Consider the following 19,761-nt stretch of genomic DNA (forward strand, 5'->3'; position numbering starts at 1 on the left):
TCAGCACATGCGGGGTGGGTGTCGCTGTGTCAGCGAGCTAAGGTGGGCGAGGGAATATCTTGTACCCGAGCAACTTCTGCTGGCCAGAGAGACGAGGTTTGGCGTTTGCACACCATTGGAAGACTCGCTCTGGAAATCCCCAGACGTGTCTCTCTCACCCAGAGAATCCGGTCCACGGATATGACCTCGCCCGCCTTCACTCTCCAGCAGTAATTCGTGCCGTCCTGAAATGACAGCTCCAGCCGAGGTTTGCCGAATCCTGGGACGGTCAAGGAAGGATTGTTATTATTTTGTAAGAAATAATGTTACAAAGCATTGCCCACGTAGTCCCGCCCGGGTTTGAAGCACAAACTCCCCGCTGAAATCAACGGAGCCTCTGTCCCGAAGAAGCCGGGCCCACAGAGATCACTTTCCTGATGCGATTTTAACTTCCATTCACCTTATAAAGTAATGAAGTTTGATGTGATCTTCGGATACACAACAATGGGGCAGCATGAAAGGTGTTAAGATCGCCCAGTATTAAAAGTAATCTAATTATCGCTGGGTGGTATTTGGAGAGCAAAGATATTTGTTACTTCCCCCAGAAGTTTCGAAGGCGAAATATTCATCATGCTTTCGAAAATTAAAATCTCAGCATGGTTTTTCTTTGTTATAAATCCTATGGATCTCTTCCCCCCCCCCCCCCCCCCGTATATCAATCTATAGATACATTAGACGATGAACAAAACTATCCGCCATCTATATTTAGCTATGAAATAAATAGGTTTGCAGGTTTCCATATGACGTGTTAGACCAACTCCGGATTATCTTTAAAACGGATCCGGTCTTTTCTGGCACCCCCAGGTGACTAACTCCGACAAACCACTGTAAACGTCCTTACTCTGCCGGCTTGCCCACAGCTCTGTTAGTGGCACCGGCATGCAGATGCTCTATTAGCCATTAATATTGCCACGGGGTTGCCCTGATTTCCAGGAAACTCAATAGTCAGTTTAGTAACCGTCTGGGAACTTGCATTTCCCTTTAAAAATTGCTGCAGGGAAAATAAAAAAAGGGCATCGTCTGGCTGCAAAGATATTAAATGCCCGCTGCATCGTATATTCCGAGAGGCACTGGGGGGGGGGGGGGCGTTTTTAAATCACCCCCCCCCCCCAGCTGAACTTTTATTTCGCCTCTGACAACAACGACTGGCTGCACACAGACCTCTCGGAGCGCGGGCTGAATAGCTCCTTTTCTGCAGCCGCTTGTTTCCACCGTCACAACCCCCCCCCCCCCCGCCAGCCAGTAGCCACATTTCTTAATTGGCTTGTTCCCGATCCTGGCCCCTTCAGGTGCTCGCCAGGAATGAGTGTGTTAGCCTTGGACAAACCGCTCCTCGCTCCATGGCGGGGCTGACTTCGGCGGGAGGGGCGGGGTGGGGGCTGGGGGCTGGCTAAGGAGGGTTCGCCCCCAAGTTACTAATGACCAGAGTTGCAACGGGACCACCAGCAGCGGCCGGGCCGCCGGGCCGAGCGCTGCGAATCCTAGGCACGGGAGGCGCTTTGCAGCCCGCACCTCCCCGGAGAGTGGCTCTAGCAGCAGCCGCTACACTCAGCCAGCAGAGCAAAATCCGCCACTGAGGCATGAGAAAATGCAGCCTGCTGGGACTTGTCTGAAGAGGGAAACTGAGGCGAACACACTGCGGCTGCCCCCAGCCATTGTAAGGCTGAAATAACGTTTGCAGGCTTTTCCGCCGTCCCCGGCGTAGCCTCTTCGCCCGCCGCCTTTCCAAACACCGCAGACACGCTGGCCAATGCATTGATTGTGTGCAGCTCCTGTGATTACCCCCCCCGCCCCATACAAAGCGAGCGCCTGTTCCCAAGGGGGGGCGAACCCCTCCGGTCTGTCTCACGCTCCGGAGTCCCAGGAGATGGGGTAGTAAGTGGCCAGGTTTGCACTGCGGGCACAGAGCGTTACACGGAGTTGCCCGTCGGGTACACGGCAGTTTGTGTTCACCAGTGCCCCTGGCCGGGTCAGATGCTCTGCACAGGCAGCGGGGGCTCCTGCCACGCAGCTTGCAAAACGTGTAACTGGCCCCGGCGGGATTTCTTCGTTAACGTTTAGCGAGCTCAGGTGAACAACCTCTTTGAAAGGCGATGGGACAAATACATGAGCCAAAAAGGAGGAAAGCAGCCGTGCAGGAGTCAGACAATGATCCCTGGCACATACACCTTTGATTTGAATCGACTCACTCAACCCAACCCTGACTACACGGAAGAGTAGCCCGTAGCTTTGAAACGCAGCTATATAGATAAAAAAAACATAGGTGATAACAAAACCTTCTTGCTTGACAGATCTATCTATTTATGTGTCTGACCCAGATAGGTCCTACTTTTGTATATGTGTATGGATCGCTCAGAACCATGCCTTTGTCACTCAACTTGTAAGTGGGAACGTGGATAACTCCAGGAAAAGCTATACAAGATAAAGTAGAGGTCAGCAGGTAATTAAGACACACACAGTTCTTTCTGAAGGGAGACAAGTCATAACTTACAAAACTAGGTTCACATTAAACACCCGCCTTAGGATAAAAACGATTTACCGCTACATGTCCAAGTCAATGAAAATGGTCCTGGTAAACTAGATCATTCTACATTGGTTTGTTTCATTCCTTTTGTCGTCCGGAAATGTTTCATACTTAGCCTGCACAACTTCTGACTCAGTTTGCTTTAATTTGTACGAGGTTATTAATATAATGCAAGGCAACCTGTCATCCTAGAAAACTGCTTTTTAAACGACTTTCCATTGGGTAATGTTTACTTACTATGATTGTTGCAATATGGACTAATGATTGTTTTGCCTCCTGATTATGATAACAGACAAGGCTGCTTTCATTTTTTGTAAACAATTCAAAGGATGTCTGTATTACCCATTTAAATGTAAAAGAACCTATTGTAGAATGTTTTCTTTACAGGACAACCCGTCTGATTTGCTAGTAATGACAGCTCTCTCCTTTTTCTAAATTATATTATTAGAGAAATCAGACACTAATTGTACCGATCTAACTTGCTAATTAGTTGCAAATAAACTATTCATTAGTGGTAAATAAAAATGAAAACACATGTTAGTCCGACACTCTGAGATATCATTCTGCAGTCCCATATTGTTGTATACTAGAGCCTATATCAGAGGCATGGCAAATTGAGATCCTGAAAGGTTTCTCTACAGGATAAATAATTAAAATATATTCTACTTTAATTGACATTATAGAGGACATAAATGAGCTTTTCCTTTTTAGAAAGAAATAGTTTCTAAATAAAGCTTTACAGGCTGCAGAATGGAGGTTTCAACCAAATGAATAGTCATTACTACCTTTTCAATGATGTAGGCCTTTTGATCAGAAAAGAAATTAGCTCTAAAGAACAGACAATAGAAGCCTGCCCTGCAATAGGAAGAAAATTAGATGGCTAAGGCTCTTAACAACACCTATTTCTATAAACCATGGAGCTTCTTGCTTTTCAGTTACAGCTGTTCATTTCATATAAGGAAAGTGGAAAAACACAGGGCTAATGTAAACTCTGTTGGACCATAAAGCCTTGCATAGAGCAGGCAGGCAGCCTTCCCATTTCCTTTTGTTTTTTATTACTATCAATTAACTAATATTATGTATTTTTAAATGACTGTGATTTCTAAGCATAGCTTTTGCAGGACCAATCAAGCTCTCAGGATGGATCACATACAGTAAAAGAACTAACAATGAGAGAGAATCTTAAACTTGTGTGGTTGGATGTTTCCATTACACATCAAAGAATATCATGTTGAAAGTGTATCACATTCTTATGTGTATTTCTCAGAGAAATCAAAACAAAGGTGAAGAAAAATAGGAAAGGGAATTATTGAGTCGCATTCAGTTACATTTTAGTTAAATCAGAGATTAGTAAGAATTTAAATGAATGTCCTTTCATCGTGCAGGAGGCTGAGAGATTATTTTTAAATCCAGTTTCCTGGATTCTTTTAACTTGCTTTTAAATATTTACAACTTTTGGTTATTTAACAGCCATGCTTTTAGTTTCCTTTTGAAATGTTAATTAATTGATTAATCGATTGCTTTTGCATTTTTAGTCTGATTTTGTTTCAGATAGTTTTTTTTAGAATCCCATTTTTCTTTCTGTAAATTATTTCTCCTGCAGACAAAGCAAATAAATGTTTTGCTATCCCTCTAAAACAAAACTGTAAAAAAGAATATTAAAAGTTGTTAGGTTAAGTACGATGCATATAAAGGGTGATTTGTTGTTGTCCATGCAATTTACATGGATTAATATAACCTTGCTGTGGTGATATGAACACATTAATAGCCACCAAATTTTATACATACATAAGTATGAGTTCTGTTATCCATTGACTTCATTGGGCTTTGGAGCTGGATCTTACACATCAAAAAGTATATCCATATTGCTGAAAATATCTCTCTTTCTTTGTCTGTAGAACATTGCTTACCAATTTATCTATTTTGAAATAACTCTGAAGAGCTAATCAACTGGACAAGCAAATATTTTTGTATTGAGATTATATAATTTTTACTCTGATAAGGTGTTTATTATATTTTTCCCTCCTCAGATCAAATTTTCAACTATAATTTTCTTTCTATACACAGAATAAAAATAACATTTGTCTTTAATGTAGAAAATTCTTGAGGATAAAATGAAAATAATGTCCCCCATCTAGGGCAACCTGACATTCAGAAGTGTAGGATCAGAACTAATTCCAGGGGCAGGAATGAGGACCTCAGAAATGACAAATGGTGGTACAGATTGAAGCCACTGGTTAGCGCATGCAAAGTCATCTTTAGTGAGTGAAAATATTTCTAAGAATATACTCCTTTCTTTTGTGTATTCTGCTTATACAAGTGGTGTGTAGGTTTTAGATAATTAAGCCTGCTTTGCTTTTTACCTGGGCAAAAACTTCTGTTTTAAGTAACATCTTACAAAACTCAAATCTCTGTGTCACTTTCAAAATGAGTATATCAGAGAAAAGTTAGCAGTAGCACTCAGTAGGAAAGCCATCCCAGCGGGCAGACAGGTGGTTGGTATATTCATTAATAAGGGTATATTCTGATTTCACATCAGCACACTGGATGTCAGGAAGACTTCTGCACTGATACGAATGGCAGAATACTTGGGCCAAGATCTGCTGCACTGGGAAGATCAACAGGAGTTGGAAAGTGGAATATCGGAGTCCAGATCCACTGTACCAATCTGACAGCAAAGTTTTGTCATAAAACACAGTTCTAGATCCACTTACATTGGTAGATGAGGGCAGCATATTGCCCACAATTAAGAGTAAAGCCTAGATAATGTCATACACAGATAGCAAATACACAGAGGTATGAAATAACAAATATGGGAATTCATGATAGGACAAATTCTAATACATACGATTTTCTACAACAAAAAAGTGTGTTTGTGAGCTACGTGGGCTTGATGAGTTACAGTGCTTGTCTTGTGTTACTAGACACTGGGGAACAAATCTTAGTCAAATTTCATACTGGAAGGTAAAAAGTGAAAACATTCAAAGTAGCTGTATATATCCCTTTAGAATAGAAATGCTTCTTCAATCTTAATTCCCTGCACTGCCTAGAAGGATGCATCTGTATTGCTGACTTACCCACTTTTTGTCCAACCTTTAAAAGAGTTTACTGTGAACAGGAACCCTCTAAAGACCAGAGGAGATTAGAGATGGGCCCAGACCATATCACTGGATCCAAATGTCCTTGAACTGTGTGTGTGGGGGAAAAGGGGTCAGAACTGGAATGCAGAGCAGCATTCAGTGCTGAGCCTGAGCCCCCCTTTCTACAGTGGACCAAGCGAAGTGCTTGATGCTGCTGGTGTCTCCCAGGATCTGATGAATGCTCTCCACTCCCAGATGGAGGCACCTTGCAGCAGAGAGCTCAGTGATTCTAATCATTCCTTGCAGTGTTTTCAAATAGTAAGTTGTTGAAAACACTTAAAAGCAGAACATGAACATGCATCTTCTTAGTCTGACCTTCTGGCTCGAAGCCAATCCCCTCTCAAGAAGCAGCCTGGAGAGTATGGCTGGTGAAAAGGGAGCGTGGGTGGGCATCTCTATGCTCTGGTGATTCCCAGCTGCTGGAAGGGTACCTTAGAGTTGTGAACAGCTGAACAGAAGCTAGTGCGGCCCAAAGGCTGCTATAATCTATGCTGGTAGCCATACCAGTCCCCACCTGTCCCCAGATTTGGTCACCTTGGATGTCAAGTGCAGCTCATCTGGATTTGCAAATCAAGGCCTATATTTCTGAGAGGGTTTGTTATAGGAAGGGAAGCTGGTGAAGGAAGGGTGCTAGTACTGCAAGAGCATCCTGCTGGCTGCATGCTGGACATGTGCATTTCCCCAAAATCACAGTCCGATGTGTTGCGCATGCTAAGAGAGGTAACAAATGAATGCCCGACTAGAGCCACTCCTCCTGTGTTCGTGGCCTCCGACAGTGGGACCAGTGTGATGTGGGGTGGGCTAGAGTGGGAGGGGTTGGGGCAAGATTGAAGGTGAAGTTTGCTTCGGTTTTTGTTTCATTTTTAGGACTGGCCCATGGGCACCTTCCAAGCTACTAATATACACCAAGATCTCACTGGGTTATTCTTAAAAACAAAGAAAGAAACAAACAAACCTTAGTGGCACTCCTGTGAAGGAGGGAGGTATTATCCCCATTTCACAGATGTGCAGCTGAGGTGCTGACAGATTAAGTGATTTGCCCAAATTGACACAGGAAGTCTGTGGATGAGACATTATTATTTGTATTACTGTAGCACCTAGGAGACCCAGTCATGGATCAAGACCCCATTGTACTTGGTGCTGTACAAACACAGAACAAAATATGCTCCCTGCTCCAACCAGATCTCCTGAGTTCCAGGCCACAGCCTTATCCATTGCTAAACCATCCTTCGTACCCAGAACTGTTAAAAGTAAAGGAGGACTGTGGGGAAGTTAAGATCAAGATGCACTCTTCACAGCTATCTCTGCAATGGCCCAAACCAAAACCTAGGATGGAACAATGCAGAACATAGACAAGTTCTGATCAGCCCCATCTGTAATTACACATTCTTGTAATTTACCAAGACAACACATGACATGACCCAATCCTGCTTCCGCTGAAGTCAATGGAAGTTTTTGGCAATGTTACATGAGAGAGACAAGGTAGGTGAGGTAATGGCTTTTATTGGATCAATTTCTGTGAGTGGAAGGTACAAATTTTGAGTTACAGAGAGCTTCCCCAGACCTGAAGAAGAGCTTTGTGTAGCTCAAAAGCTTGTATCTTCCGCCAGCAGAAGTCGGTTCAATTAAAAGATATTACCTCACCTACCTTGTCTGTCTCAGTGGAAGTTCTGTCATTTCTTTCAATAGGAGTAGAACCAGCATTTTCTTTTGGAAATGATTTGGAGAACTGCTTGAACAAAATTAAGTGGCTGGGGAATATCCTATTGCAGTATTTAGTGCAAGAAAAGAAGAAAACGAGGATTTGCAAATGTAGAAGACAGAATCTTTACTCAATCTTTACACAAAAAACCGAACACACTACAGTTTAAGTCAGTATAAATTATGTTGCTCAGGGTTGGGAATAAGCCATGCCTCTGAGCAACGTAAATTACACTGACCTAAGAACGGGTGTGGACAGCACTATGTTGTCAGCAAAGCTTCTTCTGCCGACATAGCTACCGCAGCTTGCGGGGACTGGAGTAATTAAATCAACTGGAGAGCTCTCTCCCATTGATTTAGAGCATCTGCACTAGCAGCGCTACAGTGGCGCAGCTGCAAGCTCTATAGTGTAGTCATAAACTAAGACACAAACAGAACAGATTGTGAAAGCTCACAGCTAGAACGTCTCTGAAAACATGAAGATCCCACACTGTTGTCAATCTCTGCAACAAGGAACAATATTCATAACTTGTCCTCCTTAAAGAAGTTTGCTCAAGATCATATTGTTTGTCTGCTGCTTGGTTAACAATAAATAACAGCTGTATGCAGTGTTGTTGTAGCTATGTTGGTCCCAGGATATTAGAGAGACAAGAAGAGCTCTGTGTAGTCCTAACGCTGGGTCTCTGTCACCAACAGATGTCGGGCCAATAACAAAATATTACCTCATCCACCTTGTGTCTATAACAAATTACTGTGCAATTCCAGAAGAGGGCACTCTGTGTTATTGACAGTGTTAAGATGCATCTGAAGCCCAGCCACAGTATGTATAGTTATAGGATACGATTATTGTCATTTAAGTGAAACATTCATTTTCTTTCCATTTCAAAATTCATCACTAGTAATAGGAAGAAAATATTTAAAGTTAGAGTGTCATTATTCCTTTTGGTTTTCTCAACCCTAAGCTAATTGTCTGAGGAAGTGACACTTGCAGAGCAAGTTGTATTGCATGTTGTACAGAATGAAAATGCACAGTCAGAATTAAAACATTACGCAACAACTCTGGCTAAACATCTCCCCATTGGAAACTGTTGCATCACAACTGTGGGTCAATCAAGTAAGATCCTAATCCTGCCTCTCATACAAAATCTTAGGGTTTACTGCAATGTGCTGGGAAAACCCTACTCATTAGTAGTTTCTGTAGGCTGACATGGGATTAATGGGAGTTTCTAAATCTACAGTTGTAGGAGCGGCTCATATCCAGTTACTGATCTGCTATTTACAGCAAATGAAATCACCACTGTTAACTGATATGCATTAAAGCATCTTTCCAAAGGAGACTAGATGGCTCCTGGGACATGAAATGGGCAAAAAAGCCTTTCACCTCTAGATCACTGGTTCATATCCAGGCTAGGTGGGTTATGGATGAACATTGTTACCCTCTGATGGTGGACATTCTCTGCCCACTTTAAAGGCAATTGGACATTCTCCATCCTCCTCCCATAAACAGGCTTTTGCATCATAAACAGGGCACTACCAAATTCACGGTCCATTCTAGTCAATTGCAATAGGCAATGGCAATAGGATTTGAAAATTTCACAGTTTCAGATGTTTTCATCTGAAATTTCATGGTGGGGGTCAGAAGCCTGCTCCAGCTGCAGGAACCTCCGGGGCTGGATGAGCTTCCTGCAGCGGGGGATGTTGCCGGAGGTGGGTCCGATCTCTCCCATGCTGCTGAGCATGTCCCAGCCTGGCCAGGACGAGCAGCTAAGGAGCCCCTGTTGGGTTGCTCCCAGTGGTGCAGAGGAAATCAGATTACACGGGGAAAGGCCAATTTCATCACTGCCCGTGACGTGTTTTTCACGGCCGTGAAATTGGTAGGGCCCTCGACATAAACCTCCACCAACTGTGAGTTAAAGCTGAGCCATCAAGGACTGAATGGACCATGAAGACCGAATGGCAGTCTTATATATGAAGGCCCCCCTGCCAAATCAAGATAGAGGCATGTTGGCAGGACAGGGAGGGTAAGTTCAGATTGCTACAGTTTATACTGTTCCATTTGCTGGATAAATAGAGGTATTCAATTTGAAACGCTGTCAATCAAGCATCTCACAGTCTACACACAAGACATATATAAAGGACACAAAAAGCAGTGGTTCCTGTGTCACGACACGAATCTGAAAAATTGTTCTTACATTTGAAAAGCAATGATCCCTTTTCACAGTCATTTATCAACTACTGACATTGCTGCCCATTATAGGCTCTCTATCTATACATCCCATCTCTTTGGATGAATAAATGCTGTCACCAGTAAAAACCAAACAACATCAAAAGCTACTGCTTCAGAAGCAAATTACAACAAAGCCTGACCTTGGAATTGCTGTCTAGGATGGCACTGAAAGGGTTAACGGTAAGAAATGCAAGAATATCTTTATACCAACTATGATCCTGTGAAAATAGGGTTTGTTTTTTTTTGTCCCTCCTGCCTCGTATTGCTTTCTGTGCATCAGGCCAAGTTTCGCATATTTGCACAGTAAAATGTTTTACTAACATCATAATTACAGCTTACACATTTCAACAGGCCTTAATTGTTATTAGACAATTATAGAGCCTTGTCACAAAACTGTGAGATACAGACTCTGATTGCACAGACTGCTCCTTTCACCAGTGGTGTTTAACTCTTTGTGTGTCATGCCCATCGCAGTTTCAGAATGTGCATGATTTACAGATTCAGAAAACCACACAGGTTGAATTTTTTTTTTTTTAACATATGCACTATAAAGCTTAGAGCAACAAAGAGAGCAAAGTGAGAAACCCCTTCCTGGTTTCTTTGTTTGTGTGGAAGTAAAGAGAAAATTCCGATTTCTAGCACCTGGGACTGAATCTGCACTCTTTGTGCTTGCAGCACTTCCCTTTAAGTTAAAGGAAAGGTTGAGTGTGCAAAGCATGCAGACCTGGACCTTGTAAATAACAGAATGAGCACGTACTAATTGTAAGCCATAAATTGAAATGGTCTCTTCTTCATTATTAGGTTTGCACACTTGCAATTCCTCAGTTGTGGAACCACTCATCTTGAATTAAAAATATTTCCATAACTATTTTCTGGAAGACGGGAGAGAAACTCCAGAACTAGCTCTATTTTAAATTATGTTCTGATAGACATCCAAAGATTTAATGTGACACTAACTATAAAAGAAGTATCATAAGAGGATTGATGTAGTCACTGGGTCAAATTCTCTACTACTGTAAATTGGTGGACCTCCATTGACTTCACTGGGGATGTGCCAATTCACACCAGCATAGAATTTGGCCTTGTCTTCTCCTCCGTATCCCCCTGCGTTCCTGTTTTTGTTTTTTGAAGCCAGAAAGGCATTTACCACAATCCACCTTTACTCACTGCTGAAGTTTTAACCTGCAATATCATGGGATTAAAACAAATGCTTAAAACTGGTTAGCTGTTCCAGATATCTTCCGGTGGCATATGCCCAAGAAAAGTATAGTACTTAGTAAAAGAAAATAAGTTTGAATTAGATTTGTTAACAGATTATAACACAAGTTTGTTTTCAACTGCACAGGTGTAACTCCAAAGTAAACCCAGTGAGTTCAGCAGATTCATAGACTGTAGAGTCAGAAGGGATCAATATGATTATCTAGTCTGACCTCCTGCACAACGCACAGAATCTCACCCATCCCCTTCTGTAATAGACCCCGAACCTATGTGTTGCTTTAAAATTATACTGGTATAACTGAGCGAAATTTGGCCCAAAGACTTTCCTGGATGCATATTGTTAAAGGTGTGCTAAATAAATAATAGGCAAATGGGAAAAAAATTGAAATGGCTCAACAAAGTAAGGATTAAATGTAATAAGATTAGTATTTTTATATTACAAATGCTAGACTAACAGTACCACCGCATGGGACTTGTGGGTATTCAAGCCTTGTGTGCATATGCAACAGTGCACATAATTTGCATGTGAAATTACCATGATTATGTGCGCATATCAGGCATTAGCAGGTGTAAATGGCCAATAAGGCATTTAGCTGTCTGTTTGTGCATGCAATCACGGTAAACAGACACACGAATTAAGCTCACATCTGAACACTCCTTATGCAGCCCCGGGATTCTCAAGTTTTGTAAATCAGACCTACCACATCCAGAGGTGATATGCCTGAGGTCATTTTAGGTCTTCACCTGCAAGGCACTGTGTAAAAAGTACACAAAAATAGAGCATGGCATGTTTTAACTACCAAAAATCAACCTATAGCTCACTAACAGTTTATGTAATACTCTGAAGGAATGGGGTGTAGTACAATTATCCAAAGATTAACAGAAATAGGTGAAAAGTTTAAAGCTGCTTTACTCTTCCTGGCTATACAATATCATCTTATCGTACGGATAATTTAATTATCTTTTCAATTTGTTCTTTAAAGTAAAACATTTTATTTCAGGACATCTATGATGTAACCACATATAGTCAATTGCAGCAGACCTGTTATATTTGGAATAACATTACCAAAGACTGAACTGAGCTGGTCTATGGCCTCTTGATGAACAAGTAGTTTCCAGAGCGCCAGGTTAACAACAAATAGGAAACAGTAATCATTCTGAAGGTGGCAGGAAATGTGCTGGCAATTGTACGGGGTGCAGCAACAGAGAGAGGTAGACACAAATGGCGAGTGATTGAGTGTTATATCAGACATAAAGAAGTTATCTTTATTATGACTATGTTGCGTCCAGGAAGAAATAATAAAGAAAACACATTAGTGCCGAATAATAACATTACACTCAGGCAATAATAGCATTATACTCAGACAACTCCCATTCTAGTCAATGGAAGTCACACGGCTAAATTATCACACAACACCCGGATCTTTTAAGATCTTTTATGCCTACTTGTGTCAGGGGAATGGGTCTGAGGCGGTCAGGCCTAGTGGTCAGAGCAGGAATCAGGCCTAGTGGCTGGAGAGCAAATGCGAGAGCCCTCGGTCAAAGCAGAGTGAGAACTGCGGATCAGAGAGGAAGGTCAGAACCGAAGACAGAGTCTGAATGCTGGAACGAAGGGTCAAGACAGAGCGAGAGCCAGGAATCAGAGCTGAGGGTCAGACTCAGATTATCTGGAGTCAGGGAAGGCAGGAGGAGAGCTGGCTCCAAGGCAGAAACAAGGCTGGGGGCAGGGCAGGGTCTCGGCTGGAGCAGTGGAAAAAGCAGGAACAGGGCTTGTTAGAATGCGAGCACAGGGAGACAGAGTCCGCAGGCAGGTGCATTGAGCAGCCAGTGAGCTACTGCTGCTGCTCCCGGGCTTAAGAACTGGCCCACTAGCTTCCTCAGCCAGTCAGGCAGGGTTGCTCTGTAACTGTGCCACAAATGCAATTACCGCCAGGTCTCCCACCACCTCCAACTCTCTGATAGTTTCCTAATTATTGACTCATTTCCCATTGCAGATTGAACAATCCTTTACTGCTTCCTCTGCCTGTTGGGTGAAGAAGTTAAGGCCCCATCCTACCATCCTTCGTCCGGAAAAGACTCAAATCAGTGGGAGTGATGTTTAGAGAAGTTATTGACTGAGAAAAGTGTCCTGGTCATGGGTGTTTTCTAACAGACTTCTCGATGATTAGCCCACATCCCACTCAACCCCTCTTCTCATCATTTATTTGAAGATTGATATTTTTCCAGTGCAGTGGCTCATCTTCCCTTAGTAGACCCCCATTGCTCTCTCCCCCCCCTGTTTTTAGCATTCCTTGTTTCAGCACATTTATTTTCTCAATATTCATCACTCTCTAACTGTTGTATCAAAATACGGAGGGCTAGATGATGATCTGAGTTACACCCGTGTAAATCACCAGAGGACCCATTCACTTCAGTTGAGTTATAGCTTCATCATGATGCCACTGAAACCAGCTCAGAAATCAGAATTTGGTTCTCTGTGGACTTTATCCAATGGCCATTAAAGTCAATGGAAAGATTCCTACTGATTTCATAGAATTATAGAAGTGTAGGACTGGAAGGGACCTCAATAGGTCATCTAGTCCAATCTCCTGCACGGAGGCAGGACTAAGTGTTATCTAGATCATCCTGACAGGTGTTTGTCTAACCTGCTCTTAAAAAACCTCCAGTGACAGAGATTCCACAACCTCCCTAGGTAGTTTGTTCCAGTGGTTAACTACCCTGACAATTAGGAAGTTTTTCCTAATGTCTAATCTCAATTTCTCTTGCTGCAATTTAAGCCCATTACTTCCTGTCCTGTCCTCAGTGGTTAAGGAGAATAATTTATCACCCTCCTCTTTATAATAATCTCTTATGTCCTTGAAGACTGTTATCATATCCCCCCTCAGTCTTCTCTTCTCCAGACTAAACAAATGCAGTTTTTTTCAGTCTTTCCTCGTAGGTCATATTTTCTAGACCTGTAATCATTTTTTTGCTCTCCTCTGGACTTTCTCCAGTTTGTTCACATCTTTCCCAAAGTGTGATGCCCAGAACCGGACACAGTACTCTAGCTGAGGCCTTTTGCGGAGTAGAGCGGAAGAATTACTTCTTGCGTCTTGCTTACAACACTCCTGCTAACACATCCCAGAATGATTCAGTAGTATTGTTGACTCACGTTTAGTTTGTCACACAGATCCTTTTCTGCAGTACTCCTTCCTAGAAAGTCATTTCCCATTTTGTATTTGTGCAATTGATTATTCCTTCCTAAATGTAGTACTTTGCATTTGTCCTTGTTGAATTTCATCCTATTTAATTCAAATGATTTCTCCAGTTTGTCAAGATCGCTTTGAATTCTAATCCTGTCCTCCAAAGTGCTTGCAACCCCTCCCAGTTCAGTATCATCCGTAAGCTTTATAATTGTACTCTCTATGCCATTATCCAAACAGTTTATGAGGATATTGAATAGAACTGGATCCAGGACAGACCCCTGATGGACCCCACTTGATATGCGCTGCCAGCTTGATTGTGAACCGTTGCTAATGACTCTCTGAGTACAGTTTTCCAGCCAATTATGCACCTTATAGTAGGATAATCTAGGCTAGATTGCTCTAGTTTGTTTATGAGAAGGTCACATGGGACAGTATCAAAAGCCGTACTGAAGTTGAGATATATCACATCTACTGCTCTCCCCTCTCTGCAAGGCTTGTTACCTTGTGAATGGGCTTTGAATCAGATTCTAAGGGTGAAGTCCTGGCCCCAAGGATGTCAATGCAAAACTCCTCTGTAAGGGATTTGCTGACTGTTGCCCCTTCCCATGAGCTACCACAAACAATTCAGATTAGCAATAGAGATGACGCTGTAGTGGAGACATAACCTTAGTCTCTCGGGGTGTGTCTACACAGCAACGAAAAGCCAGCCGCTGGCCTGGGCCAGCTGACTTGGGCTGGCGGGTCTTGGGCTGTGAGGCTGTTTCATTGCTTTGTAGATTTTCTGGCTTGGGCCCCAGCCTGGTCTCTAGGATCCTGAGAGGCGGGAGGGTCCCAGAACTCGGACTCCTGCCCCAGCGTCGAAGTCTACACAGCAATGCAACAGCCCCGCAGGCGCAGCCCCAGACAAACCTGCTGAGCCCGAGTTGGCTGGCGTGAGCCAGCTGCTGGTGTCTAGTTGCTGTGTAGGCATAGTTTAGGGCCTGCTCCTTTAGCTTTCACATAGCCAGAACGCCTGTGGAGTTCCCCCAAAGACTGGTGTGCAATGAATGCAGGATCAGGCTCTACGTGCATAGAGCGCAGATTTTTTAATTTATAAAAGGAGCCAGTTAATAAACTTCTTCCAAGAAAAGAAACATCCAACCAACCAACCAAACAAATAAAAAAAAAAACCCCAAACAACCCTTCTCCATAGCCACCAAGCTATACATTAAATCCAACAGTGAAACTTGTAAGAAGCTATCCTTTATTTGCATCAGGAATTACTACAATCACATTAAAGTCAGTATGTTTAGTCCACTAGCTATCCATATGAGAAGAGTAACGAAATTTCTTTATTCCACCACAAATTGACATGTCCTGACAAGACAGTTTGTTTGCTTTTATTGTTCAAAAACCCAAACCACTTACTGTCTCCCTCTCCACTTGTCTTAAATGTTTGATTAAGCACTGTGAGAATTGTCAGTATTGATAAACTCCTTTCCAGTACATTAAGCGCTCTAATCCTTCACATTCCTACTTTATCTTCATTGCCAAGTTAGTCAGCGTCCTTAACACTTCATTTTAGTTCCTGTCTTCGCATCAGAAAGAGCCCACAAATAAAAATCAATGCACTAGCAGGGGAAATTCTTTCAGTGCATCTCCTAAGAAAGCTGACGCTAACTGCATGAGGAGGAGGTCTGGGTAGCTGTGTTCATGCATATGCATATGAGGCTGAAATAAATATCCAGTTAGCTAATTAAATAGGCTATTTAAAATGTGTGTGCATTTTTTCCTGTTTTCTAAAAGTCTCCTTGATTTTGCTAAATAGTGATGGTGTTTTTTATTATTCATAAGCCTGATCCCAAAACCCATTGAAACCAATGGGAATCTTTCCATTGACTTTATTGGACTCTGAATCAGACCTTCTGTTCACTCAGTAGAGAAAGGCTCAGATCCGGAAGTTCAAATCTGGATTTAAATTTTCCCCATGTTCAGAGGTGTTTGGTTCAGGATTCGGGTTTTACTCCTTACTGTCCCTTGTTCTGCTCTAATATAGTTATCTGTGCATCTCGACTATGGAACGTGTACATCTGTATTAGAGGTGAACAAGAGAACGGAGTTTAGTTTAGAATAAAATGTTGCAAAATTTAACAATTTTTAATTTCACCTGCTTGTCTCTTATCTGAATTTCACTTGGCTGAAATTTTGGGCTATAGGCAAATTTAAAAAATGTGTGGGCTAGAGCCTGCTCTCAGTTATTCCACTTAAATCTGGAGTTACTCTGGTGACTTTAATGGAGATGTTCCAGGTTCACACACATGTAACTGAGCTCTGAATCTGGGTGTATGCAGTTAATGGATGCGCTAATGCAGTGCGTGAGCAGAGAAAACCTTTTTCTTTGAATTGGTGAATGCGCATCCAAATCCCAAATGGGCAAACTTCACCTGAATCCGAATTTATCTGAAATTCAACTCAGCTTTAATCCATAGGCCAGACTCTCAGCTAGTGCAAAGGGGTGTAGCGCAACTGTCCTCAACACAGACATGCCAATTTACACCAGCTGAGGGCCTGGCTCTATGGCTGTCTGACATAGACTTGTAACAGTAAGGCTCAATTCTGTATTTCTAAACTTCCATTAACTTAAATGGGAATTTTGGATGCACAGGGAATGCAGAATCAGACCTTTATTGGGTATTTCAACATATGAGTACTATCTGTAAAAATGGTATATGTTCTCCTGAGATAACACACCTGGTCATACCTCCTACCGTATCATACAACTTTTGAAAAATGAAAAAAATGAACTTACAGAGAGGAAGGATGGTCCAGGGGTTAGCACGCTAGCCTCTGACTTGGATGATGCAGGTTCAATTCCCTGCTCTGCCATAGATTTCTTGTATGACCTTGGGCAAGTCACTTAGCCTTTCTGTGCCCCACGTCTCCATCTGCACAATGGGGATAATAGCACTTGGCTGTTGAGAAGATAAATACGTTATAGCTTGTGAAACACTTGGAGATCAACTTATGAAAAGTACTATATAAGAGCTAGGTATAATTACATTTAGCCTGTTTCAAAAACTGACCAAGCTCTTTACGTGATTTGCATATTTCCCTCTTCAGGAGGGGATCCATAAAAACCACATCTAACTTACAGGTACATAATAGCAGTTATCACAGGCAAAAACCAAAACAATCCAACAAACCTCAACCCAACCCAAAGAAACAAGAGAAAACACCAACAAATAAGAAGCCAGTCTTGTAGTGTTCACCTAGTCACTATTCCCCGTGAGGGCAATAGAAATTTTGCCTGAGTAAAAGCTGTAGGAGAAGGCTTCCTAGTACAATTTTTATATAATAATGAAGTGCATGAAATACTTATTTTAGGCTTATTTTAATAAAATAGCAGGGCTGCCTTTTGTCTGCACTGCTAATAAGAAAAATATGCTGGAACAAAAGATAATTGCAATAAGGTATGTTCCCCATTTTTCTCAATTTTGTTCAGTTTTCTTTGATATGATTACAGAAGTCTTACATATAAATGCTGTTTCTTCAGGCTGGCTCAATTAATTCTGTAGTTGCACATCTTTCTAGTACATATATGAGAAGTGACCATTTATGCATGGGGGGGGGGGGGGAAGATTGAGGGACACACGCAAAACAGACAGCGTAGCAAAGAACATTGTGCCCGCTGCAGCCTTCATAAATAACATGAATCACACAGAATTGCCAGAAATTATTTTAATGGCTCGATCCCTATGCTGTTACGGTAATTACAGAGAGAGTTTTAAACTCTCTCCACGAGGGAAATTATGCGTCAAAATAGCCAAATTTTGGAATTAATTTCAATTGTTACTCAAAATTCTCTATCAGAACTGCAGGGATTAATAGTTTTAAGATTTTTTTCCTCCAAAGCAACACACAGTCCTTTAAAAAAAAATCAAAAAAACAGATGGGATCAGATGGCTAGATGGTGTAAATCAACATAGCTCCATTGATTTTAATCTATGCTGCTGAGAATCTGGCCTATTTTTTTTTCTTGTGGCAGAGACATTCTTACCGGGGCTGCCTTCACTGCAAAAAAAGGGGTCATCTTAACTTGGCTTAAAATAGCAGTGAATGTGCATCAGTTTGTCTTTTTTAGCCGCTTGAGTTCAACTCCAGGGCTCTCCTACAGGCTTTAACTCAAGCTGCTAACCTGAGTTAGCTCAGTTGTTGTGTCTTCGCAATGCACTGGGGTGGAGCATACACACAACATGTTTGGTGGCGTTGAAGCCCTCCCCTTGCTCACTGTGAGGGGGTGGCTATTCAGGGGAATCTCACCTCTGAGCTCGTCCTGAATCATCCGGTTGGAGGATGATGTCGAGGAGGGGCTTCTGCAATTATTTAGGCCGGGCTATATACCCTGGGGAGGGGATGAGGAGTGTGCGGAAGGAGGGTGGGGGAGGAATAGCAGCCACTATGCCAGAGGAGCTTCCCTGCAGTCCTGGGTCAGATGGAGTACGCTTCCACAATCCCCATACTCATCACGGTCCAGGATCACCCTCGAGTACCCTTACTCATGCAGGGCAGTACCTTCCTTTGCAAGTAGCCCCAGTGGAAGAACTCTTGGAGTCAAATGCTGCTCAGTGTGACCTAAGAATATCAGAATCTGGACCTCTGCAAATGAAGGAACGGTAACAGCAAACAGCATGGAGATGCTGGCATGGATTTCAGCTATTCCTTGAGTCTGTGCGGGTGAGCTGACTGTGACCCGTGCTGCTTTTTGAATGCTAGACACTAAAACGTCTGCTCTTGTAAACTACTTTTCATAACAGAAATCTTCCATCTCCCCAAAGCAGTATATTAAAATTGGCTTAGAGCAAAACCCTGGAAGACTGCTAAATGGATGTAAACAAATACACCAGGGCATTTTACACATCCCAAGACAATGATACATGAGTTTTCTAAGTAAGATAACATCACTCCTTGTATCGTCCTAAATGAATAACATCTCTCAAGCACCTGCCTAAACCAGAAGTCTTTCCAAGAGACCAAGCATAACCTCTCTCATTAAAGCAGCATGCAGAGGGCTAACTAGCAGATGCTGCTGACATGAACCCAAACATAATCTTTTTAATCTTGTCATGTGGGGAGCAGACAAGTCATGACCGAGTAACTCCAACTAAATTAGATTTTACATGAAAGTATATCATCTAAATTAAATTTGATTAAAACGATTCACTGATTTGTATTTGCTTTTAAATGTTCTAAAGTAGCAAAGGTGACAGGTTTCTAGTTATCTGTATAATCAGATCCATTTATTTCTATATCTCTGGGTCTAAGTTGTTTATCCAGCATATTTTTCCATATTAACTCTGTTTCCCTGGAGTATATTTGCTTAAAACGAACAAACAGGGCGTTTTCTTTACAGAAAGAAGAGAAATGTGATCCAGCTACATTCTAAAAGAGACATTAATGGCACATTAATGATGAGCATAATATCTGTGGAATCTAACTGTGTGTTAGCTGTAATGACGTGTAATGTAAAATTTCAGGAGCTAATTGCAAGGCAAGAATCAGTTTATCAATCAATTGTATTGGATGAAATTCATTCATTGTGCAAAGGGTCCATACAAGGGGCTGCATCCAACCCTGAATAGGCCAGTGCAGACGGCTGCAATGGGGCAGGGAGGTATGAAAAGAGGAAAGATCACATGATTTGGATTTACACAGATCCAGTAGGTGCACAGACAGCCCGTATTTGGAAGA

This window comes from Emydura macquarii, unplaced genomic scaffold (genome assembly GCF_026122565.2).
Source record: "Emydura macquarii macquarii isolate MOO-44397 ecotype Brisbane River unplaced genomic scaffold, CSIRO-AGI_Emac_v2 contig_1253, whole genome shotgun sequence".
NCBI classification, from domain to species: Eukaryota; Metazoa; Chordata; order Testudines; family Chelidae; genus Emydura; species Emydura macquarii.